Source organism: Chamaea fasciata, unplaced genomic scaffold (genome assembly GCF_029207755.1).
Source record: "Chamaea fasciata isolate MVZ Bird 193981 ecotype frontalis unplaced genomic scaffold, bChaFas1.0.hap1 SCAF_14, whole genome shotgun sequence".
NCBI lineage: Eukaryota > Metazoa > Chordata > Aves > Passeriformes > Sylviidae > Chamaea > Chamaea fasciata.
In genome coordinates, this window is record NW_027094099.1 from 3,287,935 (window position 1) to 3,294,573 (window position 6,639).

A 6,639-nucleotide genomic window follows, 5' to 3' on the forward strand; every position below is an offset into this window, starting at 1 on the left:
GAACCCCAGAATGGGTTGGGTTGGAAGGATCTTAAAGCCTATCCCATTCTATCCGCTTGCCATGGGCAGGGACACCTTCCACTACCCCAGGTTGCTCCGAGACCCATCCAGCCTGGCCTTGGACACTTCCACGGGTGGGGCAGCCACAGCAGCTCTGGGAAACCTGTGCCAGGGCCTCACCACCCTCACAGGGAGGAATTTCTTCCCAGTAACGCATATAACCCCGCCCTCTGGCAGTAGGAAGCCATTCCCCCTTGTCCTGGCACTCCAGGCTCTTGTCTGCAAGGGTAAAGCCAGCAAAAGAGGAGGGAAGTGTCCAGAGGCAAAATTCAGGCTGAGAACAGGAAGGCAATGAGCAAGAGTTGTGAGACAGCATCTCAAAGAATGGTTCCCACACTCTGGCTTGGATTCATTAGGATCTGAGAAGGTTTTGGACAATTGGAAGCCTGTACAAGAACAAGGACTGAATGGTTTAAAACGGTACCATGACAGTGGCCCGTGCCATCAAAATCAAGGGTTCCTCTCACACTGCAGAAGAGTAGAGAAAGCCAGCAGATCCAGAGAAGAGTATATTTGAGGAGGATGCATCTTTGGGGGGAAAGAAGGTGATTCATAAGAGCCTCATCTCCTCAACAACTCCTACAGATGGGACAAGAATTAGCCATATGAAAATCCACAGCTAGAAAAAAGATCAGTATAGTGCAAGTCAGATGGAAAGACAAAAACAAGGGTCAGGAGTGTTTCTTCACAAATGCTGGAAGTCTAAAAGTATGACAGAAAAACTCAAGTGTCTGGTTTGCAAGTGGACATAGTAACTTCATTCAAAACACAGTGGAGAGCAGAGAAGCCACTAGACATTAAAAAAACCCATAAGGACTAAGCAAACATTTAGAGGACCAAAGCCGACACTACCATTTGAGCAACTCAAGTTTTTTGTGTCAACAAGAAATCCCGTGTAAATCAGAATTACAAGTTTAAATCAGAAAAGCAAAGCCTCAGACACCAGAAGCAGCAGAAGCAGCAGTCACACTGTCACCAGTGGGCTGCACGAGCAGGACACCCGGCGTTAACCAGGCCCCACATCTCTCCATGTCACCAGAGCAAATGCCAGGTCACTGTGTGACACCAGGAACAAGTTCTTAAACAGCAAAAAGTGATTCCTCCCCAGGAGTGGCTGAGAGAAGCAGAACTCACAGAACCATGGAATGTTTGGATGGGAAGAGACCTTAAAGTTCATCCCACTCCTTCCCCTGCCATGGGCAGGGACATTTTCCACAATCCCAGGGTGCCCCAAATCCTGTTCAACCTGGCCTTGGACACTTCCAGGGATGGGGCAGCCACAGCTTCTCTGGGCAACCTGTGGAGGCCTTCACCACCCTCACAGAGAAGAATTTCATCTTAACATCTCATCTAAACTAGTTCCTGCCTTCACTTTGGATGGCAGTTGGAATATTGGTGTGAGCCCTACAGTGCAATCTGACCAAGTAATCAAAGCCAACCTATCCCTACAGCAAGCTTAAATGTCCAAGAAGGAAACAAAAGCTAAATTTACTTTTAAGCTTTTAATAAGAAAAAAAAAAAAAAAGGTTAGAAGCCACATGATCTATTATTGTGTTAATGAATCATCAGACAACATCTCCCAAAAATTAAAATTGTGTTTTATACACACTCTGCTGAGTTTGGCCATCTCTTCTCTCCCTGCTTGACCCTAGAAATCAGGCTCTTGGTGGCAAAAGACAATGAGGTGACAGCAACAGCCTCACTTTACTCCAAACTCACACAGGAGGAGATGGGGAAGTGCCCTTGGTTAAAGCTGGTACCTGAAAGTCTCTTGGCCCAGCTTTCACAGGACGATTCAGCAGCGTCTAGGCAACCACAGCCCAGGCAGCCATGCTGGCAAACCAGGGCTGGCCTGAAGACCAGCCTAAATTGCTGCAGGGCTAATTATATTGTACAAAATGAAGCCATGTCTCAGGAGTCAGAGGCTGTTGTCTTTTTTAACCTTTTCCTTCTTCCTTTTGCAGTGGACAGAGCACATCAACGAGGGAAAAGCAGCTGATATATTCCATTGAAAAAAGTAAGAATACTACATGACAGAATCCATCGAAGCTCTCTAGAGAGAAAAACTACAGGATAAGAGGAAAAATCCTTCATGTACATAAATAACTAAGGGGGTAAAAATGGGGGAGGAATGTATCACTGGTCCATTTTGCAGCAGAAGGGACTCACCAAAGGATTCTGCTTGACACTGAGCTGTGTTACTCAGATGACAACATTTGCTACTCTGAATAATTCAGGATGAGAAGTAAATAAGAGCCATGACTCCAAGGAATTGCAGTAAAATCTTGTGATATGAGTGGGTGATACAATTCACAGAGCAGCACATCAGGAACAACCACCCCAACGTCAACTTCAAAAAACATGACAGACTGAACTCAGGCCAACTCTAGGAAGCAGGACTACACCAGAGTATTCCACAAAAACCATCACTCCATGGTTTTAAGATCACTAATGAACACAACATTTGTAATTACAGAGACAACAATATAGGATAAATCACCTCTAAAGAGGTACCTGCACCATAAATATAACCCAGCACCTTTGTCAACATCTCCCGTTGTCCTGTGCCCCACCCCTCCTACGTTACCTGTCTCAAAGGAGGCTGGAACAGAGCTGGCATGAAAAACAAGAAGAGCACAACAAGAGAAGGTCTAAATATACGAGCACAATTCAGCCAAGAGACTACCAAGAATGGAAAAATATTTTCCTAAAATCATGAATATCATGGAGAGAAGTGTGAAGGCTCCTAAATTCAACACCTGGCTCAGTGAGGTCATGAACTGCTGGAGAGAGAAAAATAAAGGACTATTTCCCTGGATTAGATCTGCTGTGATTGTGTTCTCCTCTCTCCAGGCATCTGCTCCTGGTTACCAGTGAGCAGGATACCAGGCCAGATGGATTCCTGGAATCATCTGGTAGCACTTTTTAAGGCATTACACAGGATTTCATCTGTTAACCTGAAAATACACAGAGGCTGATTGCTTCCTAAGAGCTGGAAAAGGGAGCAGTGTTAGGGCAGGGAAAATAGCAAATGGCTGTGGACTGGGATGGAGTTAGGATCTTGCCCAGCTCACAGCTCCCCTCACAGTGGAATTCTGAACCTGCCTGAATATTTTCCATTGGTGACTCCTGCACAGCAAACCAAGTTGCTGCCACTACAGAGAACTGGAAGAGCATGAAAACTGCTTTGGAAGAGCAAGATAGATGTGCTGGAATGAGACAAGGTCACACACTTCATACTTCACAAGAAACACTACTATGAACCCGAAAGCTCTTTAATCCAAAGAAACAGACAGTGTATTAGCTTGTTGCCATGACCTGTGAGTCACCAACCTGCCTCAGACATGAAGGATACCACACACACAAAGGAATTCTCCATGGCACGGCACAGCATCCCAGAGAGCCCTCCCCTGCCATTCCGTGCCCTGTTCCCCTCAGGGATTAGCTCTGAGCAAACACGCGCAGGGAAGAGAGCGACGGAGGACATGGAAAAGAGTGACTGTGTGGTTTGAAAAGAAGGAGCTAACAGTTGGGCCAAGCTTTCCGAAAGCACCAATGGAGAGAAGAGCTGATTTATAGGAAGCAACTCTAGCATAAACACAGGCAGGTATGTACCAGCCACAGATAAATTTATTGTAAGAATCTGGTGCAAGTTCCCAGCTCTCATGTCCAGAAAACAAAACTTACACAAAACACAGCAAGGAACCCAAATTGGCCCAAACTTGTGGGGACTTTTGGCCAGCAGCTGAAAACATAGTTATAGCCTTGCAGAGGAAAGCAGAGAGATGAGACTCCTCTTCCTCACCACCCAACAGCTCTTAAAGAATAAAAAAGGCACCAGTCAAGTCCAGAAAAAATTATTTCAGGGCAGGAACTGTTAAAAGAAACACTTGTATCTGAAAAAAGCTTAGGTGCTTATGCAGGGTGTGAGCATAAAGTCCTGATTTTATCAAGCCAATAGTCTAAAATTTCACTGCAGTCAGCAAGATTTTTGCCAAAAGGCCGGAATATCAGTGGTGCCGGGGTGCCACTACACCGGCAGCCAGAACTTCAACATGGAAACTGAGATTTCCCTGGCAGCTCTCACCTCCATCCTCCACTCTTCCTAAGTACATCTGCATGTTTTTTACTAATAATGATTTTTTTTTTCAATCACACACCATGATATTTAAATTCTTATCTGGTCACACCTTGCCAGCAGTCACCTTCCCTGAACAAGAACTCCTGCTGATATTTATCATTGGCAGCACCTCCAGCTCATCCCTGACTCCAAGAGCTCCAGTGTGAGCCCAGTGTCACGTGGAAATAACCAGTGTGTGCATCTCTCTACAACAGCAATGTCACGAAACCCAAATTCATCAGTAACACTTCACCACCCAGGTGGCACTTTCAAAACTTGAGCCACTGGCAAGCATTGAGGAATTCTGCAGCCTGAACCTCTCCAAACTCATAACTCAAAGGCACTCGTTGTTTTTTTTGGAATGTATCCGTGGGAAAATGCTGCTAATATTTGATAGGAGTTTCTCAACAGGAACAAAGCTCATGATTCCCAGTTCACCCACCATCTTCTCCCAACAGAGACCAAGTTACCAACACAGCACTGAACCAGGGATGTAGAGATGGTTCATCTGTGTAAGTCACAGCCAGCAGCTGGGAAGCTGAGAGAAGGAAAAGGCAGGTCCTGAAGAACTTGGGGAGTGGCTGCACAAGCTGACAGGCATTAGATCACTAGCAAAAAAAAAGAGTCAAGTCTGACGTCACACCCACGACAGTGGGACTTCAAGCAGGTCACGGTGAGCCCAGAAACCAAAAATGAGGCAGGTAGAAAATGTCACACGAGGTCAGGCACGGGAGGCAGCTCAACAGAGCTTGGACTCTGCTCAGAAGACTTTCCACGAACAGAGAAGTCACTGCCGAGAAAGGCTAAAGGGGACTGTTGGTAGCAGTGAAACATTTGGAAGGGAAGATGTCACCCTTCTGAGGCAGCTGAGGCTGCCCCATCCCTGGAAATGTCCAAGGCCAGCTTGGATGTGGTTTGGAGCAGCATGGTCTAGTGAAAGGTGTCCCTGCCCATGGCAGGAGGTGAATTAGATTACCTTTAAGATCCTTCCAACCCAAACCATCCCGATTCCATGACTTGAATAAGACAACAAACCCCAACCCGTAGAGTTCCACGCTGTGCCAAACAGCATATGGAAACGCTTCCTAGACGTAGGGGGGGGAATACACAACTTCTTCACACAAATAAGTTGCTGACACACCTCCAGTTACACAGAACACTTCGCTTCCTTAGACTGGGAACACCACCGGGTTCAGCAGTTCCCAAGGTACCTCCAGTTCCTCCCCCGGCAGGTCGCTGCCCCGCACTCCCGGGATAGCCCCTCAGCTCCGGCTGCCACGTTCCCCCGACTCAAACCCCGCCGCTCCGCCCCGCCGGGCAGCACCAGTCCAGCACCCCAAGCCCGCCCCGGTTCCCCTCGCCCACACTCCGGGGGGAAGCCGCGACCCCCGGCCGCCGCCCCGCGGGCGCCCTCGGGCCGCCCCACGGCGGCTCCTCCGCCCGGTCGGCCGGAGCCGTTCCCGCCGCACCGGCAGCGCTGGAGAGCCAAGCCCGGCGGAGCCTCCGCCGCGGGCGGGCCGCGAGAACCGCCCCCCGCCCGGGCCGCGCGGCCGTACCTGCTCCGCCGGCGCTGCGCTCCCCGGGCGGGCCGGGCCGGGCTGGGCCGGGCCGGAGCCGCCGCTGCTCTCCCCGCGCCCGCCGCAGCTCCTCCCTCACGGCACTCGACGGGCACAGCCCGACCCGGCAGCGCTCGGCGCCGGCACCGCCCCGCACGGCTCCGCCCTATGGCCGCGCCGCGCCCGCGCCGCTTCCGGGGCACCGCGGGCCCTAGAAACCGCGTGCCGTTGCCAGGAGGAAGCGGCGGGCGGGAAGGGCGGCGGGACAGCGGCCGCAGAGGCTCCGCTCCCGGCGGGGCTCCGCGTCAGCCGGGTTTGGCACCCCACTGCGGTTCACCGCCCGCTGGGGTTCAGTGTCGACCGGGGCTCAGCACTCTCCGGGGCTCAGCTTGGCGCTCCGTTGGGACTCAGTATCCTCCGGGGCTCAGCGCCCACCAGAGCTCAGCATCAACCCGGCTCAGCACAAACCTGGGCTCAGCACCCAATGGGGCTCTGCATCCTCGGGGGCTCAGCTTCAGCTGGAGCTCAGCCTCCTCCGGAGTTCAGCACCCACTGGGGTGGTCCCTTCCAAACCAAACCATTCCTTGATTCTGTGGAACAGGAGCAGAAACCCGCTGTGGTTGTCACCTGGATGCTCCCAGGCTGATTCTGGTGAAGAACGTGGCATTTTCCAGATGGATGTTTTAAACTGACATATCCGTAGAATCACAGACTGCTTTGGGTTGGGAGGGACCTTAAAGACCATCTTGTTCCCTCCCTGCCATAGGCAGTGACACCTTCCACCCGACCAGGCTGCTCATTCCTTGAAAGTGGTTAAAAACACCATGAGGAAAACCTTTCTCCCTGGCGTGCAGGCCTCTAGCCTGGGGATCAATCCCATTACCCAGCCATACACATTACAGC

General features: G+C 50.7%; 1 protein-coding gene across 3 annotated transcripts in view; it reads right to left on the bottom strand.

Annotated features, from left to right (window-relative positions):
- CSNK1G1 (casein kinase 1 gamma 1) overlaps window positions 1–5,869 on the bottom strand; it is a 102,983-nt gene extending 97,114 nt beyond the window's left edge. For 2 of the 3 annotated variants that reach the window (XM_066196677.1, XM_066196676.1), the window contains exon 1: window positions 5,737–5,869. The gene's annotated coding sequence lies outside the window, so the exon portion shown is untranslated. The remainder of the gene's footprint in view (window positions 1–5,736) is intronic. The other variant, XM_066196678.1, reaches the window with a different exon arrangement.
- Between the last annotated feature and the right edge of the window lie 770 nt (window positions 5,870–6,639).